This window comes from Columba livia, chromosome 5 (assembly GCF_036013475.1).
Source record: "Columba livia isolate bColLiv1 breed racing homer chromosome 5, bColLiv1.pat.W.v2, whole genome shotgun sequence".
In the NCBI taxonomy this organism is placed as follows: domain Eukaryota; kingdom Metazoa; phylum Chordata; class Aves; order Columbiformes; family Columbidae; genus Columba; species Columba livia.
In genome coordinates, this window is record NC_088606.1 from 42,642,300 (window position 1) to 42,666,860 (window position 24,561).

Genomic DNA, 24,561 nt, shown 5'->3' on the forward strand with positions numbered 1-24,561 from the left:
GACAATTAAATTTTATGTTGCTTCATCTTTCAAGGTATCCTCACTGCATGCCCCGGTTTGGTACACAAGGGCAGCTCTTCTGCTGCTTCACCTCCAGCCACCAGGTGGAGAACAGAAAACTCCTTTCTGTACAAATTTCGAGCAGTGGGACTTGCTGCAGGGAAACAGTAACTAACATCACCAACTAGGTAGCCACTGCCTTACAGGACTGAGTCAGACGAGGAAACACTCTACAAAGACAGGCAACAGAAGTACTAGTCAGGGCACATAATTTCAGAATATTGATCTTATTACAAATGAATGTTAAAGTCATCACCTGTTTTGCAACGAGAACCACCTTTGTAGGCATAGCAAGTAACATATCAACTAGAGAACATCATCTCCCAGGAGAGTAATTGCATGCTCACTCTGCATCATAGAAGCCCAGCAACATCTCTAACTGCTCCACCAACAGCAAGTTCCACTGGATCATACAACTGTTCTGCCTACTGCTACAGGTACCATTAAAAAGTTGTTGGCAAACATTTTTGATTTTTTTTCTGTTAAGATCCTGGTCTTCTCATCTCTATTCCTGGAACCTTCAGGTTTGTTATGATGCTCATTTACGTTATGGCCCCTTGACCTCCAATGACAGTCACATCCTACATGGAAAAACTAACATGGAAAAAAATGCAGTACTTCTGCATTTACAGGACAGTCCTGCACAAATTTCAGAGCCAGCAAAAGTTATGAACTAATGCTAGTGCTTCAGGTATCTTTATCAAAAAGATGAGGATGCAGGAAACAAGGTTCATAGAGTGAAAGGTGCATATTCAGAAGGATTTGGTCTGTTTCTCAAAGGCTCCAAACCAGTGTCCCTAACACTAATGGCAAATCCAGGATCTGCATGTTTTTATTAAGTAATTACCTCTACTTATACTAATTATGTAATCGAGAAGTGTAATTATTAAATTATATCTAGCTACATATAACAAAGTGGAATGAGATTAAAATCACAAGTCCTGCCAGAAGCCTCCCACATGCACGCGTGCACTGTCCCACAGTAAAGATGATTAAAAGCATGCAAACATTTCAGACATCCAATTTAGGGAGGAAAATAGCCCCCAGTACACAACTATGCTATCCAACCTTTGTTGTTTGCTCTTTGCATTGATTAATAGGGAAGACTTGAGATAATGGGTGGCAAACTTTAAAAAGTTAAAATCCTCACTACAGAGTTTTTGTTCACCATGCAGCGTGAGAACTCATTCTCAGCTGGCTTTGCCCAGTCAGGGTTTCAGCCTGGGTGAGAGAAGAAGGTGATGTTGCCATTTAAGTTCTAGTATAACCTGGAGGCAAACACCACACTTCAGCTTCTTAGATGCAGACAGCAGTAGATTGGCTCTTACAAGCAGCAGTTCTCACCAAGCACTTGACAGTCTGTCCTGATTCCTGGCTCTTCCACTCTTTGATGGGATCACAAGTGACTGCACTGGGTACCTGAGGGTCTTGGGCTCATCATCCTCATGAACAGAACAACCTTTTACTGCAGAGATGATGTAGATTTCAAAATGCAGAAACCCAAAGCAAAGGCCAATTGAAATGCAGGGAATGTAGGTTTGACTGGCAGCTTTCCTGCGTCTGTCTATCACTGTGTAATAAACACTGGGTGATGGCAGAAATGAAGACAAATGCTTTCAGCAACCCCTCCTTCTCCCCCCACCACCCCGATCTCCATCCACCCCCACTCAGCACATGACAAGAGAGTTTAAAGAGTGGGGGGAAAAAAGTCTTAACAAAGACTTAAAAAAAAAAAAAACTCAAATCTTTTCTTATAGGCCACCTACACGTGACAGATCTTACCCGTCAGTCTCAATCCCCTCACAGGGACCAACTCATTTTGACATGAACCTTTGCCAGTCAGCTATTGCTCATTTATGTATTATATCAAGCCATGCAAGTCAATGTCTGAGGTTAGACTGAAAGGGAAAGTAGTGGTGCAAAACCATCTTCCATGGCACTCCAGCACTACTTTAGTAAAAGCGGGATACTTCCAGACTAGTACTATAAGACTCTCAGAGGAAGAGCTAATATTCTAGAGCTACACAGGCTTTGCGGTACAAGTCTCAAGAACATGGAACATCTGCATATTATGGGAATTTATTCCCATGTATTTAACAGAAACCAGAGCTTTTTTTTTTTTTTTTCCTTTTCCTAGACTAGATCCTTTACTCTTAAAGTTTTTAATGTCTAGTAGGCCCCCTCATAGAAAGAGCAAAATTCATTAATATGCTTACAGATAAGCTTGAAGAAACTGGAGAAGTCCCTGAGCTCATTTGTGACTCAATTTGAGACAGTGATTAGGCCCTGGTATAAAATTCCCCTTAGATTAGTACTTGCATGTTTAAGCATGAGTACCTTTGAAAAGTAATTACCTCTTTACAAGCCACTCTGTAACTGTAGCTAATGATCTAGGTTAGCCTACACTTGCAGAAAGGATCTACCAGACCTGATGAGTTTTAAATTTACTAGTTCTGGATCTACTATAATCCAGGCTCCAGGAAGCCCAAAACACAGGACAAATCTATTTGACAAACCCAGGATAAAGCTCTCTGCTGCAAGAATACACCACATTCTCAAGCAGTTCTGAAGCAATCTGAATTCAGCTGAAATGGGATTACTGATCTCTGAAGCCTAGCAGAGATGTAACAGGTTCTTGCACATCTCTGACCCTAAAGTACTTCATGAGGTAGCCTGGTTTTGGGGACTACCTTTGATCTCAGTAAATATATTAGAAGCCAAATATGAATTTGACAAGTCTAAGCAAAAATCTGTTCCAGGCTACCGCGAAGACACTGCCTTTGAAGCAGCCAAGCCAGCTATCTAAAACCGGGCTAATGCTGCAGAAACAGTATGCATAGCAACCTGGTATCTTCAAGGATTTATTTTTCTTGTTTTTCAATATACCAGCAAGCTATAAATAAGAAGTGGGCAAAACGATTTTCATGAATGGATGCACAAAATGTTACTAAGGGTAGTTTGGCACATGCTAAGCACTAAACGGATCTTAGATTTTATGTTAACTGAGAAAGCCTTGAAGAGGTCTCTCTCTTTGAAATCTGAACCCTCCAAAAAGCTGTTTTTCCTTTACCTCAGATATACGATATAAGAAGAAATGCAATTTCCCATTCATGCTCATTCCTTTTGCAAAATTTCCTTTTAGAAGGGGCAATGCTTAGCATGCCGAGTTCGGCAGTCCTACCAGCTATAGGAATTCGAGCAGGCCTCAGCTGCAGGTAGTGAAGATGACCATCCTAATACGAGCTCAGTCAAGTGCCCAAGGGCTTCACTCACATTGTGAACAATGCAAGCATCACATAGGAAAGGGGAATTTCCAGCCACAGTTTCAGGCTTCAAAAGGAAATCAGTTTATTTGTAAGAAACAAAAACAATAAATGAACTGCTGCCCTGAACAAAGCCTCCATCTCGAGTTCAGTCATGATGGGTCCTTGACATCTTCCTTTCCTGATGTTAGAGATCTTCCTCAGTCTGCTCATATAACAATTAATACAGAAATGCATCTGGGAATCAATTGTCTGATGGCAGAGTCCAGTTTTCCCTCAGGGAAACTAGAAGAGGTTAATAAGGTCCCTTTTGAATGCATTCCCCTCTTATCTGAATTGTCTGCACTTCACCGAGCAAGCTGATAATTTTGTTCCTTAAGAAAGAGAATTCCCACTTCTCTGTTGCTGTTCAGCCCACAGAGATGCCCCTGCTCATGTCACCCTGCTACACATGGAAGTGGAAAAAATCAGATATGAACAATATGGGGCAAGTTTCCAGAACCAGCAAGAGCTGAGCCCGCAATATTCACACAGAACCTCTCAGATGAGAAAAACCCTGTACCTGCCTCAGTGACTAATAAGGTATCTTATCATAGCCTTTGCATATACACATTGGAGCAAGCAAAGGTCACTGTTTAGGAAGTCCTCATCCTACTCAGGGTGTCCAATAAGGAACAAGTAGTTTCATTTTCTTGCTGTAGCTACATCAACCCTCTCAGCTACTGTTGGTGACAGACAGTGGTTTGAGTCTCCAACTTGTTGAGAAGTTTCTGCAACCATCCAATATCAGACATGCACTGTTGAACAGAAAAAACCCAACCAAATAAGTTGGAAGGAATTTCTTCTTTTAACCTCCTAAATCACTACCAATCATCACCTCAAGTACAGCCTTGCCACAATGAAAGTCTGACTGGACTTAAAACAATTTTTGTACTTTTTTTTTAAAATCTGTAAGATTCATAATTTCTCATGCCATCAAAAAATTAAAAAAAAAATAAAAAAGGTAAAGAGAAATATCATCTGAGCTGTGGGCATACCAGAGCATCTTATTCATGCCCCACCTTTGTGACGAATGGTGAGCAACGTAACTGCTCAACAACTGCTGCAAAGGAGAAGGGATGAAAGAGACAAGTGAGAGCCTGACTTTGGCAACTGAACACAAAGTAATAGTTGCATCTTGTTACTGATACGTAATTATTCAGCTTATGCTTCAGTGGATACTTCGTTTGCATGGTTTAAAAGTTCATTCTTGCAAGGTAATAAGTACAATTCACCAGAGAACCAACGCCTCAAATCCTGCTGCCAAAAGAAGCAGAGCTGCAAGTCTTAGTGGGGCTCTCACATTTGTACAACTCAAATGAAGCCAGTAAGTGTGATTTTCTTGCATATAAGAAAATCTTTACAAACAAGGACTGCTTAGGCTCAGGTGTTTGTTTTCTCATTTCTCATTTATGATGCTCTTAGCTGCAGTGGATGGGAAGTTCCATGGGAAGGCTCCACTATATTGATTGTTTTATGCTATGTAACAGCACGCATGCATACACATTTTAAACAGTAAAACCCAATTTGTTTAGGGATCACTGTGAGACTCTTGGAATTCTTATACTGGGTACAGTACTGGAATGGTGTGTAAAGAGACAGGTGTTCCATGAAGCACGCAGGTGGAAATAAATGTTATCAGGCTAGGCAGTCAAGAGAAATCTTCCTGCAAATAGAAATGCTGTATCATTTGAAGAGCTTGACAAGAAAAGGTTACGGAAACAGAAAGAAACATCTGTCACCATTGGCTGAAAAAACTCACAAGTTGCTTGACAAGTGGGTGGGAAAAAAAGCTTTCTCTTTTCTTATATGGGCTGCTTGCTGGGAAGGGGAGTCAAGGCTGAAGTCTTCAGCAAGCTAACTGCTGGAGCTGTTAAAGGAAGTTTCTGCAGACATTGTTGCTTGTTTTGAGACCATTTCTTAATTTCCATGTGACAGCAGCATGTGTTAAAAGCATGCCTCATACCACCATATGATTCAAGCAGTAAAACATATTTCCTACAGTATAGCCTTTTAGAAAAAATATTCAAGCATTAAAAATACCTTCCAATCTGCATTTTATTTAACCAATATTTTGTTTTGACCTTTTCTGCATATTTCCAGCAAGTTAGATGATTTTATCCGTATGCATAAAGAAGCCCTAACAAAAAACAATGAGTAAAGCAGTTGGACAAAGGGGTTTGTACTTTCTTCCTGATTTCTGTTATTCCATATACCATAAAATCCTCTGATAGTTACAGAATAAGCTATAAGAGCTATCAGCTACTGCTCTGGCATAGGAGTCAGAAACCTATTTATTGGAAAATACTGGGGAGATAAAGACAACTTTACCTTGTCAGTGTAAGGAGAAACAATAATCTGGGTTACAGTCATTTCTCCATCTGGAGGTCTATATCAATCTACTAAAAAAAGAAATCAGTAAGATAATAGATGTGAAAGCAACAGACATTGCAAGAGAAAAGTTTTTCAGAATTAAACGAGAAGGTTGAAGGGAATGAGGCCAGGACACACTACAGATGAAAAGGCAGAAGAGAGCTGAACTTTGCAGTGTCTAAAGAAACACGTATTCTCCTATTTCACCTCTGTTTGAACCCGCACATGAGGGCATGTTCACAGCCCTCCTCCCTCTTAAGCATCCAGAAACAGTAGGTGATTCTCCAAATCAAAATGCCACATCTCTCTTGCCAGAGTTTTAAGTCTCATGAAATCCTTGTGAAGGTGAATGAGGAAGGTCTCTCAATAGCTCATCTATGCTGTGTGTCACTTGGGCTCCTCCCTCTGCCAACTCTGCCCCTTGCAATGCCTCTGCTTTCTCCCGTCATTAAGTCCCTTGCATCATTTCCAAGCCCTTCATTAAATGCTGTTGGAAGTCTGCTTTTTAACCTTCAGGTCTGTGTTTATTCTCTGCACAAAACCAGAACGAAATCTGTGCCTGGTAGGCATTTCCTTTTGTAAAACTCCTTCTTATTTCCCTTTCTGACTTTTCAGAGCATGAAATGTGCCTGCTAATCCTAATTGCCTCAGATGGAGAGTCTTGCCGGCACTAGACAAAGGGGGCAGCCTTCCACCACGGAGCTGCGAGCAGGCACCAGACTCTAAGCTCTCCAGTCTCCAGAGCTCCCATCTGACTTTGCCGCATTTCTGAAGAACACAAGGACAAACTTCCCCAAGCAGCTATACTGGGAACAGGAACTTGCCTTCCCAGACTTCCCCTCTTCTGGCTTTCCCAGCACAAGAGCCCATCTGAGCTCATTGTGCAACCTGACTCAGGCTGGTCAGAGTCCTCAAATATTGCTGCTCCATGTCAAAGCAAAAAACCTAAACATCTGATTTTTCAGGGTCATTTGCATGTCTGCATCCTGGCACCAGCTCTCTTAAAGAAAAGTTTGCAAGGTCTCACTGGCATGCCCACAGCCAGCCTCTCCATCAGCAGTGCCTTGGCCAATAACACAGACACTGAGAAACTGAATCACTGTGGTATTAACACACTTTTGCCTCCAACAGTCATTACAGAAGTTAACTTTCTGGTCTAGCAGAGTTTGTCTGGATTCAGAGGAATATTTCCACTGCAGCAACAAAACACTCCTTCATGGGGTTGCTGTCATTGCCTAACAAGAACGTCCTTACCACCCAAGGCTAAAGCCTGTGTCCTCCATAGCTGTCACACCACCCACACTGTCTACTAGGTCTACTGCAGTTCTGCTGTCTAATGTAGACACTAATGCAGTATCACACTAATCCAGCCTTACCAAAACTGCTGTATATAGTTTTAGATAATTCAGAGCTCCTGCAATTTCTTGAGATTTTCTTGCAGGGACTGTTTGCCAAGACACTTACCAACTTTAGCCCATATTCCACACAGGTTATACTTTAACATCAACTACATAGTTCATAAATTAGCATGGCCACAATTTCAGTTCACACTACATAATTCCTCTCCAGAACAGAGGCTCAAATAGTGTTGTAACAGCACTCCCATCTAACCAATAGAGCTACGCCAACAGAGGGATGCAGAATAGGTGCAAAACTAATGAGTGAAACTGCTTTTACACAGAAGAGCCTTTTTCATTGTGAGTGTGCATTTTAACTACATGAAATCCTATTATTCCAAACAAATCAGCAAGCCAAATGCCTGCAACCGCCTCTGCAGTTCTTACTGAAAGAATGTGTGCTTAGCACAACTTTAAATGTGTGTGTCTTATGCCAAAACACTCATCTGTGGTGGAAAAAAAACTCAGCAGGATCTTCACAGAGCAAATGCATGCTTTATCAAACACCACATTGCAAAAATACAAACTTTCACTAATCCAAGAAGCAGTATGTTCCCTAGAAGGGTTTGAATTCCTGAGATTTAACTGTGTATCAGTGCAACACCAAGCATCCACACTGGAGCCAGTTTTCATTGTAGAAACAGTAGTACGCAGTATTAATAAAAGCTCCAGGCACAGAAACACATTCAAAGCCTTGCACTTGCCAGTGAATGGAAGACTCGCAAAAATTCTTACTATCCTTAAACACATTTCAGCACTGCTATATTACAGCACAAGCCCTGTGCGTCCAAACTGGCAATGCAAATGCTGTTGTCAGCTTAGTCACATGCACTGAGCTACCACCACAATATAAAGCACTAAGGTAAACACGCTCAAAGGTTGATTACATTTCATAGTCATAATATCCTGTGAGCAACACAGGTCAGCTGAGGAAATACTTGTCTGTTCTGAATCTGTACTGGTACAGGGAGGTTAAGATGAAGTCATATGTTCTCACAGAACAATGCACCTCCATTAATAACAATGCAGGTCCTGACAACTTAAATAAACTCCATAATAAACTAATAAAGTGTCTTACGGCAAATGAAGAGCTGACAGGTGGCATTCATGAAATGTATTGTAAGGGTGTGCTGTACTCATTAAGAGCCTCTTTTCAGACCAGTGGGTCCTGCACAGTCACTGTGTCTGCAAAGAAAAGAGGCACTAACCTTGCCTAGGGAATACAAAGCTGGAGAGACATTGCTAAAGAGAACAGTTTATGAGGTATCCCAAATCTGATGAGCAAAAGAAGAGAAGGCTGAACAGGAATAGGGAAGTAAGCAGCCAGGCTCACTGTTTTCTGGGTATGGCAGTAAACAGGAAGACAATAAAAAAAATATAAAATAAAAAAAAAAGCATAAAACAAGCAAGCTGGAAAACCACAAAAATCTAACAATAGTTTAACTAATGGGAAAGCAATATGAATTTAAAGCATAGTGAGATGGAAAGGAGGGAGCTCAGGCAGGAAGAACACAATGGGGAGACCACATTGTTCCAACTGGAAAATAACAAAGAAACCTACAGCAAATAAAGTATTTGGCTTTCACAATGTTTTGAAAACTTTCTGACAGAGGTAGTTTTGAGTGCAGTTTGGGCTGATTCAGATGACAGTAATGGAAACAGGACTTGCTCCCTATCACGACTAGTTTTAAGGCACAAAGTAGGTTCTAGCACCTCAGTGAATCTGCAGGGATCACCGCATAAGGGCCAATGCAGAAATTTAGGCTCAAGGCGTGACCCAGACCATGTGGAGCAGGACTGACGAGGCCGCTGGTACACATGCTGATGGACCACTGTGGAACAACGTGCAGGTATATGGTGTGACATTCAGAACAAGGATGCAGTGTCAGAGCTTCCAGAGGGCAGCTGGACCCCACCAAGGAGTTCAGCCAAGCCTTATGCAGTGACTTCTGTAAACAGCAGAGTTCAACCCTGACAGGTCCAACCCACAGCCATTACAAAAGCGACTACGAGATGAAAAGACACTAACACTTTATCCCATTATTTTAAGGAATATTAAAAGTCAAACTCAAAGCCACACACAGAAAAAATAAGACCTAAGCTTAAGGCAGCAGAAGTACATTCTAGCTACTCAGCATGCAGGCCCTGGGCTGCACAACGGACAGACACTCCAGATGCGTTTTATTTCTTTTTTAGGGCAGACTTGACTTTAATCCAACTTGAATTAGCTCACAATACTTCCAGAGGTTATTAAGCAGGCCTGTCCAAGACACCGCTATCCACTATAACCACCACAGCTAGTCCACACAGCATCTATAAGCAAAAGTAGAGGGAAATTCAGAGAATGAAAACAGGGCAATCACGATTTAATGGTCTGTGGTAAGATTTTAGATTAGATACAATCAAGATTTGGAGCAGGCCATGCTTTACAGGAGGTCATGAACCAAAAAGAAACTGTGGTGAGATGCTTCAAGGTCTCATCCCCACAGCAGCAGTGCCAGAGGTCCAGCTCCTACTACACAGAGGTCTGACCGGGGTGGTCAGTCATGAACCAAAAGACCGATGCTCAAACAACTCGTATGTGCAGCACACCAGGAGACACACATCACATGGATGGGTGCATGAATGCCCACACCATGAATACTAATATGAACAATTGTTTGAAAAAAGACAAACTGTTTCTCCAGCTTAACTGAAACCCACGCCTGCACTCCCAGCTGCCTCATCACCACCTTTGACTCATTCCTCAAACTCTCCCCTCCTCCAACCTCCAGTTCTCTCTGCAGAATCTCAATTGCTTATATGAAAATTACAAAATGACATTACTTCCTCCATCCTCTCAACTTTCCCCTCCCCTCTTGCACATCTTCCCATCGCATACAGAAGCATCTACCCAGTCTTTCTCCACCTGCCTCTATGATTTTATCTCCATATCCCTGTTTCTTTTGTGCCAATTTCCATCCCTTGCCATTTGACAACACGTTTGTATGCTTTTCTCCTTCCCCTCACAATACAAATATGCATTAATTTCTTGCATCTCTAGATTCCTCAGAGACTCTGGATCACAGCTGGTACGTCTACAGTGAGAAGGGGAAATGCATTCACTCTCATGTTCTTCTTACCTCTAGCTCTCAAACTGCACCATGTGAACTCCTGGCAACCACTTTTGTTTTTTTGACAAGTCCCATTTGGATCATCTCCAGCCTACCTTTCATCTTTAAAATACTACTAAAGCTGCTCTGCTACTAGTGACTCCTTCCCGGTCAAAGCTCAGGGCTAATAGTCTAACCATCATCATTACCCCTTACTTACCAAAGGTGGTAACGTTTTTGCTTCTTGAACAGCTAGCCCCTTGCTTTCTGTGAGTGACTTCTACCACCAGCACTCTCACCACTCCCAAAGATAATGAAGGAGACAAACAAGCAATTATGAACATCACCACAACTTCTTCCGCATCGATCTCTGTGCTTGCTGCCAGCTCTGAAGTTACCCAATGGGTCATAAGCTGCACCTACGTACTCCTTCCCACCCATTGCAGCAAAAGCAGGTGGGTTGAAGCAGCTTGAGACAGCTGAAATTGTACATGGTTTCAGGCAGTGCTTGAAGGGAGGGAAAGAGATGTGAACCTGGTTCCCAGATCAGCAAGAGCTGGACTCAGAAGCCAAGCTACCAGGGAATTCAGCAGAAGTTGAGAGCCCAGAGCAATTACATTCATAGAGGCTGGCTCACAGCTCCCGCTGATTTTGAACTCTCAGGAACATGGTAACTCTGGTGTGCCAGTGCTGCTGGATTACAGCCCACACTGAGCTCAGCAGGAGAGGGTGTCAACCTACTGCTCAGCAAAGGAAAATATAGCTTCCTTTAGTAGCACTGACTTGCAGCTCCTGCTTAGTTCAAAAACAACTCTCTGAGCTTCTGCAGACACTGGAGACCATTCCCTTTTCTGCCTCACTCCAGAGGTGGTGGTATATTCATTTTAAAAAACAGGGGGTGGGGAGGAGACGGCATCTATGAAGTACATCTCCACCTTGGTTCCTGTTTGTATTTGTTAGTGTACAAAATCTCCTGCTGTCTACATTTACTTTTGACTGAGTTCTAAGGCAACAAGTTAAAAAGCTGATTAAGTTTACATAGTGCTCTCTGTGTTTGCTGTTGCACAAATACTGTTTAGGTTCTCTGCTTGCTTTTCTTTAAGAATTTCTCTCATGCAGGTCATTTACCACCTTCCACATGTTTAACACCCCAAAACCACCAACAAAAGCAGCTTTTATGTTTTGGAAAAGTCCACAGCCTAAATTTACTTCCCTAGGCTCTTCGCCATGGGCATGTTCCAAAACTCCTCCAGCCTCCACACAGAGGGGGCAACTTCTCAGTGTGCTCATGTTGAGATAAACCACATGGGTAAGGTAAACCCATTTGGGATGAACAAAACCACAACCCAAAAGTAACTCCGAAAAGGGAGGCAAGTTGTGACTAACCTTACAACACTAACCCATACTTCTTCCCCCATAATCAAGGAAAGCCAGCAGACCAAGAAGCATAAAATTGATGAGCTCAGGTAACATATACCATATGGAGGGAAAACCATCCCTGCAGAATCTAATAGCTAGAAACAATCTTTGATTTGTATAAACTGACTGATAAAAGACTCATACATTAAAGCTCAATTATTAAAAAAAAAAAAACAAAAACAACCAAAACCTCCAGGATAGCAAGCAGAAGGATCCAGTGGTATGATCCTATATGTCTGGGAAAGAGAACTAGGAACCAGTACACAGCAGCCTTATCAGATCCCTTATAAAATATACAACTATGTTGCCACAGCAAGAGCTTCCTCCATCTTTATGCCAGGATGGCTATAAAAATGTATATGAAGATATTCTATATTTGGTATAACAAATCTGGATTAGAGTTTGCTTTGTGGTGGTCATCCTCCCCTGCCCGGCCACTCCCCCCCCCCCCAAACCACATAAACAAAATCATGACTATTCTCTTCATAGATGACAGCCAAATGCAGCAGGTCACTGACAATTCCTACCCTCTCCACATGGCAGATTGCAAGGGCTCCTGCCTCCCCTCTGCACTCTGGAGTGTGGATAATTATTTTATTATTTCTCTTTCCCCTTTAAAAAGCAGGCAGCAAGCTGCAGGAAAATACTTTTATGGCTGAATGAGCTTTACCACCCACAAAGAGACAGGTCCCCAAGGGGCCCTCACCGCCTACAAAAAGATGAACACTACTGTAAAATCTCGCCCCTCCTGATATAATGGTATCTAGAAATTAATCGCTTTAACAATGCATACAAAAGGAATCAGCCTGCACCCTTCACTTTTAAGAACATTGACATCTCTCTCCAATGCCTTTCTGAATCCCAAAGTCAGCTTTAGCTTCCCAGCTACCAATACAAAGAAAGACTTATTGGAGGAGTCTGCATCAGCAAATACAATATACAGGCTTTCTCCGATTCAGTGTTCACTTCCACCACAGGGCACTGGGACAGACTGCAGCTTGTGACATGATGCAAGTGACTAGCAGGACCTCTTCTGCACTAGGACCACTGAAGGCGTCTCATCAAGACTCCTGTACATATACCAGGAACCATGGAATCAGTACTATGCTCATAAACTTCCACTTGAGCGCAGGCAACAATTTTGCTACTTTAAACACCCCATCTAGTGGAAAAAAACCACCACCTGTTTCAGCAATAAGCTAGCATAAGGTAAATGGTGAAATCTATGCAGCAGGACTTAAAGAAATAAAAAAAAAAACCCTAACACCACCACTCAAACATCTGGCATTTGTTTCCATGCTAAATTGGTCTGACATCAGCTTCTGCATCTTTCTATGCCATTTGTCTATTGAATTAAAGGGTGCTCTATCAAGAATCTTTCCCCTACATAGATATATCTAGACCAATCAAGTAACAAGTACCTACTGCTTCTTTGATTAGCTAAGTACATTAAGCTTATTCTATAGCTGGAGTTTTCCTCAGCTAATTCTTCCTTCAGGTACCTTGAGCCCTTCTGAAGCGCAGACATCAGAGTTGCACATGGATTTGCATACCACCTGGAATGGTGTTAATAAGAACATATAGGAAGATAACAGCGGTTTCATACTCCCTGCTATTGCCTGCCTATATAAGGTCTTGGAGCTATGTCATCATGACAGGATTTTGTGTTCTTTTGGTTCGCGTGCAATTCCTCAAAGACATTTTCAGTCACTACTTCACCCAAAACAAACCTTCATAAACTGCAACTGGGGTACATTACTTGTCCCAAGGTACCCATTCTCACTCTGGGCTGTAATAATATTCACTTACTCACAATGTACCATTGCTCAGATCATCACTAGGAATGAAGTGAATGCAGGAAAGATCTGCCCTCCAAATAAATAGATTGAGATTGCCACTGTCACACTCCATACTTTACAGGCAGAAGTGGACTGATTTCAAACCCCTAACGCCTGGTTCTTTGAAAGGTCAACAGTAATTGACTGGTAACACTGAACTGGAGACCCTTAAGAGTGCTTAACTGCGGGCTTGTTTGAAATACAACTTGCCTCTGGCCCAGAGTCATTCCACAAACCCCTTCCTTTAACTGTCCAGAATCTTCCCTATTGTTTCAGCATAATTCAAGGCTTTGAATACCACTCTGTTCCTATTTGAACAGTCTTCCACAAATGCATATGTACCGAGGGCTGGTAACAATACCCCTGCAATTGCACCATCACCTCTTCTGGGAAACAAAATAGTTAAAGTGTAAATAGCACTTCAAAGGCTCTGTATTTGGGATCTCTTAACCCTTTAACAGGGCTTTCTCATGTGGAAGACAAAGTCACACAAACAAGTTTGTCTCTAACAAACTTCTCTCATGGGGCAGCATAATAATCAAGGACAAAGTACTGCAAACATCTCCACAACTCCTGAAATACAGCCACTCACAGACAGTGTCTGGCACACTTGAGTAAACGCAGACCTTTCCAACTCCTGCTAATCTCCGTGAAGCCACATTTCCAGATACTAGCCAAAAATCCCCTGACACCTCAAACCTCATCAAGCATATCCTGTAAAACAAAGTGGTCTGCACTCACTCTGACCAGAAAAGTTGCACTCATGCTAATCTCACTCGCAAATAAAGTTGTAAATTATGCTCATAATGTACAACTGCCTATCCACACCAACTCTTTCTATGGGCATTAATGCTACACAAGCAGGCGATTCACGGGTTTTCAGCTTCCAGTTCAGCTTACCAAAAGGAACTGAAAATGAGAGACTCTTGGTAGAAAACACAATAAGAATCCTCATAGAAAGTTAAGAACAAAGCATTCTCCAGTAACATCTGCTCTCTCAGACAAACCTTGAAAGAGCCAGAAGTCCTCTACAGTAAGAGCCACCACAAGTGTGTTTAACAAAGCCTGAGCTTTGTTAAATAAACTCCATTCTCACCTACACCACATCCAAGCATCATGTCACTGTTCCTGCACACTCACACAATTCAGAAGAATCACTGAAGGCTGAGGATGGTAGAGACCTCTGGAGGTGCTCTAGTCCAGCCCCATGCTCAGAGCAGGGTGAATTAGACCAGGCTACTAGGGACTATCCCCAGTCAAACCGGGTATGTCCAAAGATGGAGACTCCACAACTTTTCTGGGCAACCTGATCCAGCATTTGACCACTCTCAAAATTAAAAAAAAAAAAAAAAAAAAAAAAAAAAAAAAAAAATCTCTTCGGTTCAAATGGAATTTCAGTTTGTGCCCATTGCCTTTTGTCCTTTCACTGAGCACTGCTGAGAAGCGCCAGCCTCTCTTCTCTTCATTCTCTCAGTTATTTATATGTATTGACAAGGTCCACACCCGAGCCCTCTCTTCTCCAGCCTGAACAGTCCCAGCTCTCTCAGCCTTTCCCCTCGAGGCAGAGCCTCCAATCCCTTACTCATCTTTGTGGCCCTTTGCCGCACTCACTCCAGTATGTCCATGCCTTTCTTACACTGTGTGGCCCAAACTGGATGCAGCACTTGGAATGTGGCCTTACCAAACCTGAAGAGAAGGATCACCTCCTTCAATCTGCTGGCAATGCTCCTCCTAACTTAATCCAGTACATTGTTAGCCTTCTTTTCTGCAAGGGCACATTTGCTAGCTTATGTTCAACTTGTTGCTCACCAGGATCCCCAGGTCTTTTTCTGCAAAGTTCCTTCTAGCCAGTAGATCCACAGCCTGTCCTGGTGTATGGGGCCATTCCTCCCCAGGTGCAAGACTTGGTATTTCTCTTCATTAAACTTCATGAGATTTGTTGGCCCATTTCCCAGCCTATGAAGGTCTTGCTGAATAGCAGCACAACTTTCTGGTTCATCACCTACTCCTTCCAGTTTTGCTGAGAGTGCACTCCGACCCACCAGCCAGCTGATGAACAAAGATGTTAAACAGCACGTATGGGCCCCAAGCAGACCCCTGAAGAGGCCAAAGTCTGCTTTCCTGAAGAGTTTTTCCCACAACACCATCCTGTAGATACTTCCTTATGTACCTGCATATGCTCGAGGTGGGCTCCTTTTACACATTTGGAGGCACGAAACTGAAAAAGCATGGCATGATGAAAGATCAAGAAAACATCCAGATACAAGACATAAGGCTAATTCACTTACTAATAAGAACTTGATTACAGTACTTGTGCATTTGCTTACCTAACATGTTAGCTTGTGAGGCACAATAAATGATATTTTAAATGCATCCAGGAGCTGCAAAATAGTTGCAAAAAGCTCTGCTGCATCAACAAGACTGCTGCATTCCCTTTCTACATAGAGGAAATCAAGATGTTAAGTCTTCTTTTTCATAATACCAAAACCCTACCTGCCAAGCCCTGTAACCATGTTTTGAATATGAAATGTAGAGAACACACAGCACCAGCTAACAAGCAGTTTACCTACAATGAGTCTCCTTGTATCACATCCAGCACGGCTCCTGATCAAAGTAAGCTCCTTGCTTACTCTGTTAAACGCAGGTTGTTGACATGTCTGCAGCCTGTTGCATCAATGCACAACACACAGCAAGAAGGGGCATGGAGTAGGAAGGGGAAGAAATTAATAAACAGGCCACAGTACTGTGCTACGTAGGAAGCATAAATGTTGAGGAACATAAGGCAGGAGGAAGTCACATGAGTCTTTACTGAGTATCTGAGACTGATGTGGTCTGAGAAAGGACACCTGCAGCAAGCACACCCATTCTCACTGTAAAACCAAGTTCCATATTCCTGCCTAGCAGAATTAAATTTGCAACAGTGCTGCACACCAAGATATGGTGGCAGTACCAGCTTCAAACTGCACAGGTGGAAACAAGAAAAAAAAATCCCTATCACACAAGGCTCATTTATCTTGAGCAGCGAGTTAAGCATACACTGGCTGACTGATCCCAACATATCCATTAGTACTTGCGTTCCAAAATGTTTCTGGAGCATGTTTTTTAATTAAAAAAAAAAAGAAAAATATAAAAGAAAAAACAAAATTTAAAAGCTACAGAAACTGAGAAAGGGTACAGTCCCTCCTAAGAAAACTTGATTACCTGCTGCAGAAAGTGGTAAGGTGTGTGTACTGGGAGGGCAGGAGGTGGAAGCATGTCCACCTTTCCAGTAGATAAACACAGAAAATAAAGAAAGCAGGTGAGCAGCACAGTTCAACAGTAAAGCTATGTGCTACCTTGGCCCTGCCATTCTGCCAATCAGTGTTTACTTCTGGAAGCAAAGCACAGATGAAAGAACATCCTCCACACAAACCAAAGAGCTGTTGCTTTTCTTCCTCTCAAGAGTTCTTGGTTTCTTATACCACCTTTGCTGCTTTAATTTCTTCCCTTCTGCTCAGGCTTCTCTTCTAGGTATCATCCTTTCTCCCTTCAGCCAACAGGGCAGGATGCACCCTGTGTAATTTTAGGAACCTAAGGTATCCACAGCAGAAAGGTACTCTTCCAAAGTTCCCTATGTAATCAGTGATAAGTAGATCAGCAGTTTCACAGAATATTCTGAGCACCTAAGTTCAGCTCACTTCAGCTGATGAATCAGAGCAGAAGCTTCTCTTTCTCTGCTAACTGCAGAGGAGGCTTAGCCTCCCAAGTTACATGCCCCCAAAATGACAGTGTAAATGCCCCCCATAGTGCACATAGCTGTGGATTCTTATTTTCAGTTGACTCACATCCCTTTCAATTAACACATTGGCAGATTTACCAGATTGAGATGAACTACAGCTTGAGCTGCAAAAGCAAAAAGGAAAGACAAAAACAAAAAGGACTGAGCAAGAGCAGGCTTGAAAGTGCTAATAGCACTATTTTGACTCTTCAGTCATCTCCAGGCTCTTAAGTGTGAAGAGACAGCTCTTTCCTTGTAAAGACATTGATATACAAAATATTGTTATAAATTTATTTTAGAAATTAAACTGGTTTTGGAGTCATTCAAGCCTTGAGAGTACCCTAGTCTCTGGAATCAAATAGGGGGCAGCATCTTGCAAGGGTTCCAACACAAATTCATTCCCTCTGCTCTTCAGTCTCTAGTGCTTTGCATCCTTAATGTCTCAAGCAAAGACTTGAAACTGGATCTGTTCACAGCTGACAACAAACAAGTGCATGTACCCACAGAGCACCTTTGCTGCTAAATGGAAGGAGCAAGCGAACAGAGACATGGAGCAAGCAGAGCATCATAAGCAGGCAGCCAGATTGACATTCTTCCGTTCCAGCACACAAAGTACCCTGACACTTTCTGGCTGCATATGCTTTTTGTATGCGACAGTGTACAGCAGGAGTGGACATCAAAACGAGTATGAATAACCGCAGGTTCTTGCTATAGAACTTGATACGTTGGATGGGAGGGAAAGGCTAACTGGGAACAACACACAACACCTTTTCCATCATATATATATGCATGTGTTAATGGCTTTCTCTCAAGGCTTCCTACCATCCACTTTCAGGAGACACCTAGCTAGACAGAAGTAATCCCCCTTTAGGTCTGAGCAGCATTTATCTTCATCAAAACCAACACCACTAGTTTGGGAACTCTTATGGGGTCTTTGCTATTTCAAAAATATGGCCTGTAGGTCATTCAAATGCTAGTAACACCAACTACCTGTCAGCCTTCATTGTGCCAAGGTACAATGCTACAGGATGACACAGATTACAGTATAAGTAATTACAAGTAAGATTACAGATTACAAGAGACAAGTGGCAGCTGGACTGCCAATTAAAGCACAGAGCTGGAAAACCAAACACAATGGTGTCTTGAAATACAGGGAAAAATGACTGATGTACTATAAAGATGGACCTGCTAGAGAGAATGAAGAATCTCTGGGTTAGCTATACAACTCCTGTGTGGCCACCAGAGGTTACCTATCACCAGTTGGTTTCTACACTTGCTTATTTTAAGCATAAACAAACTGATTTCTACCTTCTGGGAGACAGACTTCATTTGAAGAGCGTTCGCTAAGAAGTTTGCCTTTTGACCACAGATATGATGTGGTATAACTTCAAAGCCATGGCTATAGAATCTGTGAAGTAGAAGTCAACAACAGATCTAATACTAACATAAAGTTAACCCACAGTATATGACTTTATTCTGCCTTCATCCAATCCACCTATGACACCAAACTATCAAGAGATTTCGTTTGTAACAGACTCCACTATGACTGAGCAGCAATGATTAAAACCTTCATAGCCAAAAGCTATGCAGCAAAAGCAGCAGTTGGAGGGAGGTGAAGGCAGATGAGAGTTGAGGTCCAGCAGTTATGCTTCATGAAAGCTCATGGGCCACAAGTGTGTCATAAGAACACAGAGGTTTATAAATGAACACTTAAATAAGAGAATATCACACAATTGAAGTCTACTGCACACTTTCAAAATCCTTCTGTCTTCAGAAGCTTAAGTATCATAACGAGGAAATAAGCCCTGCTCTTACCAGGTCCATAAAGTTCCACTCCCTACTGTAATCAGATCCTGCAATTGTAGTTCAGCCCTACAGACTCTTTTCTCCCTTACATTTCTTCAGAAAAGGCTGCTCTTTCACAGAAATTATAAGCAGTTCCCCAGTTTGTGATGAAGGTGACAGATACCTAGGGCTCTCCAGTCACAGAAGAACCTGAGGTGTATTTTAAGCCTCTCATGTCATTTAGTGTCCACTGAGGTATATCACAGAGAGACCACAGAGAATGAGGCTACTCAAAGGTTTACGTCTTTACATATTAAGCAGTACCCAACAGACTTATAACAGAAACACACTGCACAGAAAGCACATGGCTATGTTCATTGATTGTACTACGCTACAGATCTGTCTGTTGTGAAAAGGATTAAATCAGGACACTAATCCCAATTCATGTAGTTGTCTTGGAGCAAAAGGCATAAGAAAACTAACAGTAAAAATCCAATAACTGGCAGCTGAAGGTATATACTCAAAACAAAACTCAGTCTCAGGCAACTGTAGAGAAAAGCCCTGCTAGGGGAAGGGAGACACATACCTGCTCACAATGGGGGAAAAAAAGGATACATCAGAGACAACTGGGATGAGTTTTTCCACCAACTCTTGCTGGCTTTCTGGAGCCCTCAAGTCATCTGTCTCAGCCCTACTCTGCAGAGTTGTACATTTGAAGTACATTTGAAGGATGAGGGCATCTCAAAACAGAATTCACAGCTCACTGACACCGTATGTGACTGAACAGGATCAGGTCAAGGAGGCTGGAGCCATGGGAGGCAATCACACCTGTGACAGCAGAGGAACTGGAGAATCTGCATACATCGTTGTTGCCAAGGCAACCACAGCAACCTCTTATCATCACTTTCATCATCAGAGTAGAAGTGAAAGGTTACTGGGCTAATTCTAGTTGCAGCAACAACCAATGCTCTATCCAACTGTCTGTATCACAGGCTCATCAACATCCATTTTAACTGGCCTTAGGTTAGAGTCATTCACTGGTATTTGAACATTAGCCCTCAACACATTTAGAGTGATCAACGGATTGGCAACATGCATCAGGAGGCACCTTAGCCCGGAGTCTAGTTCAAAAATTTGATTGGTGAGAGGTCATTGCCCTAATTCTTATTAGGACAACTATCATGTGCTCAAATAAATCTTATTGTCACAGGGGAAGGACAACATTTATCCACCATCATAGCTAATTTTTATCCTGATGAAACTTCAAGTGCTCTAACAGTTCTGTGTTAGCAGTTTCTGGCAGAAATACAGAAATTCAATTGAAGACACGTGACCTAGAATTCTCCCAGCGAGCCAAACTTTGAAGAACGGGATAGCTGATGTGATTTTGGGAAAACAGCAGCTGAACGTTATACTTGGAAGTTCTAGATCCCAGTTAAAGGCAAGCTATCAACTGAGTCTTAGCTTCACCTACAGCCTGAGCCCTATGCCAGTGTAACAAGTCCACAGACAGCTTTGTTTGGCAGCCCTAGCAAAGATATCCAAAGCTGCACCATTATTACTCGTGTAGCAGGTCATACTCCAAATAGGCACGGCTATGGAAAAATTTGTAATATCAAGCTCGTTCTCTGAATACATGTAAGTGTTTAGTCTCTGGTCTAAATCTGTTATCCTGAAATAGCAATTAAATCACTCAAAAACTGTAAATGTAGAGTGTTGTATCACTCAGTCCTTAAGCCATGATGAGTCTAGATCTCCCCTTGAGGTGAAGGACTCTGAGCAACTGTGTTAGATTGCATTTCAACAGATAAAGTCTGGTGGCAAAGCCAGAACAAACATGATCTGTGTTCACACAATTTTTTGGGTTTTTTTTTTGAGATGCACATACCTGAATAGATAGCCTATTAAAACAAGGTGAGGTGAGACAGAAGCATTACACAAAGCTAGGTAACTCTATCATAAACCAGTAAACGTCCATCTGCCGCTCTCCCACTGAGTGGCAGGAATGGCAACAAGCTGGCATCTGTGTCAGTTCCTCAAGCCTCTCGCATAGTTTCTTGGCAAACACCGATTTTCTTCTTCCTCTGAGCTTCCACTGACCTGAAACTAAAGCTGCCTTTGTTCCACTACACCATTAACATGCCTCTGCCCACCCCAAATAGTCAATTACTACAAAGCCTAAAGGAAAAGTTCACAAGAGGTCACAAGTACTTCAAGTGGCAATGAAGTGGATTTTTTTTTAAATGTATTTACTGATTTAAAAAAAAAAATATTAAAGAGTACATCTGTCTACTGCCAGATGTCAAAAAGATATCAATGACTTGGCCCTCAAATTACTTAGCTGTGTCCTGCTCATAAGGAAAACCTTAAAAAAAAACCAAACAAAAACAAAACAACACAAAACCATCACAACAAAAAAACCCCACCAACCAACAAAAAAACCCAGCACAATACAAGCAAAAAAACCCCACAAAAAACCCCAAACAAACAAAACAGTACACAGAAGTATTAGCTTAAAGAAAAACAAACAACAAAAAAAGCAGTAGGAGGTGGTAAGCATAATACTGAGCTATGTGTTCCTTGGATCCAGAGCCAGGTATATTAACACTGCTGAACTTTGCAGCACTACTAACTTCTGTTACAGAAGGTGTAACCTCATCCCACAGAACAGCTCTTTGGTATCTCTTGGGAAGCACACAAAAAAAAAAGAAAACAACCCACTCTGTGGGACTGCAAAAGGCAGAGAACCCAAGAGACCGAAAGACTGACATCACCCCAAGATGCAGTATACCACTTGTATTGCCACATGCAATTGGCCAGTCCTACCAAGTGAGAAACCAAAATGTATTTACCGCCTTCATCATCACTTTAGCAAACAACCCCTTCAACTGGCTTTGACCGTATGGACGTTTCCTTTGAGACCACAACCCCATCACTTAGGGCAGTTCACCAAGCAGAGGAGAGTCTAGGGGGCAGCTTACACCCCACACTACCAAGAGCTTGTGAAGGGCTGCCAAAAGAACTCTCACGTTTTTTGATGAGTCTTGAAATAAAAGGGGAATGTGGAAGACTGAAAAATATGCTAGTGTTATACCAGTATTTTAAAAGGTTGAAATAGGATGAGACATGCCAGTCTTGTCAGCCTGACATTGATTCCAGACAAAATAATGAAAAAGCTGATCTAAGACTCAGTTAATAAAGGATTAAAGGAGGACAGTGTAATTACTGCCAATCAACATCAACTTTACAGAAAAATATAACTTGTCAAACTAACAACACTTTTTGGTGGCGTGATTATAAGTTCGAATGCTAAAGGTAGCAATGTTGATGCAATATATTTTCACTTGGTGCCAGAAAGCTCAGTGACGCAGCAGATCCTATCAGCTGACTGATAGGTCTAAACTGCACCAGCAGACAGGGAATTGGGCAGGAAGGTGCTACTGGGACTCGTGGTTGTTCCAGTGCTACATGCAAATGAGGCTTCTGGCATGAAGATATCTCTGTCTGTCATATTGACTAGTATTGCTTCGTTCTCCCCCTGAACACCCACCTACTCTACCCATCTGTTGCCACCCTTCCTATGCTTTGCCTGGGAGTGCCTTGGTGCAGGGATGACCACAAAGGAATTGTTAATCCTGACCTAAGCCCTGCCTGGCATGTCAGAGTCATTCTGCCGAACCTACCATGTTGCTGTACTAGCCCATCTGCTTAGATAACCTGTAATTTTCAGTGGTTCATTAAACCAGGCTGCCCTGAGAATTTATTCACAAGGCAGCCTTCCCCAGCATGGAGCTATTGTCTGTAACAGTTGCATGAGAACGGCACTTAAACAACGGAAAGCTGTTCACATAAAACAGACTGCAGAAAGTAAACATGGACAGAACCTGACAGCACAAGCTTTGACATTAAGAAATTCAGTCCACACACCACAAAACAATTCACATGCCTATTAAGATCTCTGTCTGATGCTTTTATTTCCTCTCTGCATACAGCAATAAGCGGGGCAGGGGACAGGAGTAGAATTGTACCTGTGCGTATTTTCCCAAACAACAACTCTCTCTCACACCTGGCCACAAAAGTCTATTGTCAGTTTTTAGAAAGCTATCAGGTTAGGAATACGGGGGGGGTTCAGGCATCTTTTCTCACATGCTGTAGAGGTTACATAAGAAATACATTTTGCATTTATGCATTTAAACATAATTCAGAAATGACAGTCTGGATACATGGTAGGATGAAGCAATTTAAAGCACTCAATCTTAGATTAGCCTGTGTTAGCAGGAAGACAGATCACTGATTTTTCCATCAGCCAAGGCTGGCAACCTCAGCTGTAACTACCAGGCCAGGGTTAAAGTACTTCTGAGCTCAAGTAGAGGTTTTGCACTATGCTAGTGAAGAAAAAACTACCACAAACTTTCACACAAGCTAACTAAAAAGGAAGATCTACTATCAGCACTGAAACTTTCAATGGCTCTGAAATATAATATTGACAATGATGACACTGCTGATCAACATAATGAACAGAAGAAATTCTCCCGAGTATTCCACAACTGCAACCTCATTTTCTAGTTATCATCTTTCCTCCACCTAAGATTTATAACTTCAACTCTCCTGGTTTCTGTAACACATGAACATGTTTTTGAGCACAAATGTAAAAAGGCTGAAAGTGTAGGTACAGACTAAAATAAACACAATATTAAAACAAGGAATCACAAGCAGCTGCTGCATTACTATAATTAATTTCATATTTAAGTCAATAAAAGCCTTTACTGTGGAGTCCCAGCCATTCCAGTGTGTGGTTCCACTACACTGTAGGAGCCAACAAGCCTTGCCATAAGTGGGCTCAGCACAGTACCATACAGAAAAGGTTAATCTTGTTTGTTGAGAATCCCATGATTGCAACTTCTGCTTTATTTTGTTAATTTCAGCATCCACACAAAAAACAGCAAGCATGTGTGTTTGGGGGCTCAAATTCCCTAAAACAGGCAACAAGCTGTTTCCCAGACACTAAGGAACAGGCAAACTGCAAGGAGGGCTGGAGGAGGGTTGAAGGCAGGTGTCTCTAGCAAAGCCCATACAAGGGTACTGCAGTGTTGCCTGGCAGCAAGTAATGATCTGCCAGCATGTTGCTTCCACGTGCCAGCAGCCAAATCCCACACAGGCACCAAGCACAGGAAAGTACACGCGTCAGCTAAAGCTACAGGCCAACTCTGCTCTTTCCTACGGAAAAAAAGCAGAGGTGCTTTGGAGGCCAGCCTTCGCATGAGATCTTACTACCAGTGCAACAGCAAGGTCTATGAACTGCGCACTCAAACCGAAGTGTTCAGGGAGACAAAAGTCAGGAGATGCCAAAAATCTGTTATCAAAGACAAGACCACTGCCATACTAAATCAGCCATGCAAAAACAATAAGTTCTACCCCCAAATGGTTGGGAAAACTCCAATAAAGACCGTTAATAACATGTAAGATAAATCCTGTCCAAAATGGTTTAGGCATAGTTAATCATGCCTTAGGATAAGGAAAAGGGTCACGGAGCCTCTC

The 24,561-nt window shown here is 42.2% G+C and overlaps 1 protein-coding gene across 11 annotated transcripts in view; it reads right to left on the reverse strand.

The window, feature by feature from the left end:
• Window positions 1–24,561, reverse strand: part of AMBRA1 (autophagy and beclin 1 regulator 1) — a 133,766-nt gene that overhangs the window by 54,056 nt on the left and 55,149 nt on the right. The window lies entirely within an intron of this gene.